Genomic DNA, 1,880 nt, shown 5'->3' with positions numbered 1-1,880 from the left:
ATGTTATCACCTGATCTGATACTCGATTAAGGATAAGCTACAGCATTTCCATAGTGTGCCCCACCCAGAATGCATTTCTCACTGTGGAGATGGTTGGTATTTGTTACAGGTGGGTCCAGTCAGGTGACGGTCACACGTCAGAGTGTAGTTGACAAAAACAGTGCCGCCTCTCTGAAGGGAGCATCTGATTGTGTTTGTACCTTGAGTCAGGTAGTTCACACATGATCCTAGCCAATCATCAAACCACGCATCTTTGTCCCAGACTTCAATCCTCAGAGGACTGCTTGTTTTCACCTTTAAAAAAAAAAAAAAAAAAAAGTGAGCCAAAGTTAAAGTAGCATACAGTATAATGATGCGTGTTGTGTCCATTTATTGTTTCAACAATAATTAAAAAGGAAAAAAACAGCATTTCAGGTGTGTTTCATATAATAATTTAATATTTGTTGGAGTGTCATTAAAGTCATGTCTTTAATATACAGATATAACAGGGTTTTGTTTTTTTTTTCAAATAAGGAAATTATTCTAAATTGTTTCATCTTTGTTTGTTTTTTTCAAATGTCCATGCTTTTACTTTTTGTTGGGGATACAAAATTAGGTAAAAGTGTTTTGTACTGACTTTTCCAGACGGTAATAGGTGATCCAGGGGGGAGTTAGATCGGATCACATTGTCTGGTACCTAGGGTAGTCATAGTAGATCTTCACATATCTGTGAAATGGTAAAAGAAATGGAGAAAAAATTACTGTATACATGTCTATGATTGGTCTTTCCTTTGAAGCTTATCTGTTCACTACTCACCCCTCAGTCTTGCCCCAAAAATCTCCTTTCAGACCAAAGGCTTGATCATGGTTATCGTCACTGTTCCCCTCTGAGTCTCTTTAGGACAACACTTGGAATCCAGGTCGGGACCCTGCTGCTACAGGAAGATTGTGTATTGTTTGATCTACTGATGGCGTTATCTTTTAAGTACTGCTCTATGGCAGCCTTCAGTCCTGCTTTTTGTGCTGACTGTTGCACCAGGTCATGCAGTGGTCTTAGGGAGTAGCAAACTACATCAGGCTGATCCTTGAGGGTTTTTAGCCAATTCTGGTAGCCCAGGGAGTCATTTCTGGTGAGTGAAAACTCCCCAGTCCAGCCTCTGCCTCCCACCACTTCTGAATAATGACTGTGGAGACCAGAGCTGTACAAGGCAGAGGTACTGTGGGTGTCTATAATTCATTATGATTCAGACTGGACAAGCAGGTACATGTAGACGTGACTCGCCTGAACTGCGCTCCAAGATCAACCTGAAGAACATTAATATTTGAAAAAAATTCATACACTTCTGAATATTAAAAAATAAAAAAGTGATGTGTATATTAATGTTATTACCTGGTGAATATAGTGTGTCCGTATGTGTCTATGAGGCGTCTGTACTGGGCTCTGGTTGCATAGCTGCAGGTAGCTGGCAGTCTGGCCAAATCTCTACTGAACTCAGCACTGAGAGGAGGGCTGTTGGACACACGGTAACTAAACACAAAAAAATACATTATAATTAAACATCAAACATAAAAACTGTTGTGTTGCAGGAGTGTTCAAAGTCTCTAATGTTTACAGGTGACTTTATGTGTGCTGAAGGTGTAGCGGTCCTCTCTGCTTTGGGCTGTAGCAAAGGTGTATGCCTTAGATTTGGTTCCTCCAATCTCCAAGTTGCTGAACTTCTTAAATCCAGTCCAACCTAACAAAAATAAAAGCATGAGCTGCTTCCACGAAACATAAAGCATTCCAATCGCTGACAGCTGTACTTTTACATTAAGTGCTAAAAGTACATTTTAGCATGATAATCTAATCTGATACCTGCTAAATATTAACTTATTACACTGCCTTTGCAATTATCATGCTA

General features: G+C 39.7%; 1 long non-coding RNA gene across 1 annotated transcript; it reads right to left on the bottom strand.

Moving 5' to 3' along the window:
* Nucleotides 1-940: 940 nt before the first annotated feature.
* Nucleotides 941-1,671, bottom strand: LOC109199291 (uncharacterized). The gene is made up of 3 exons (XR_002059723.2): nucleotides 1,593-1,671; nucleotides 1,370-1,507; nucleotides 941-1,284 (listed from the first exon to the last, which is right to left on the bottom strand). It is a non-coding gene; the product is annotated as an uncharacterized LOC109199291 (long non-coding RNA).
* Nucleotides 1,672-1,880: the final 209 nt, after the last annotated feature.

The sequence above is a fragment of the Oreochromis niloticus genome, unplaced genomic scaffold, assembly GCF_001858045.2.
Source record: "Oreochromis niloticus isolate F11D_XX unplaced genomic scaffold, O_niloticus_UMD_NMBU tig00008804_pilon, whole genome shotgun sequence".
Taxonomy (NCBI): Eukaryota; Metazoa; Chordata; class Actinopteri; order Cichliformes; family Cichlidae; genus Oreochromis; species Oreochromis niloticus.
Note: the sequence above shows the minus strand (reverse complement) of the source record. Positions and strands in the feature narration are given on the sequence as shown.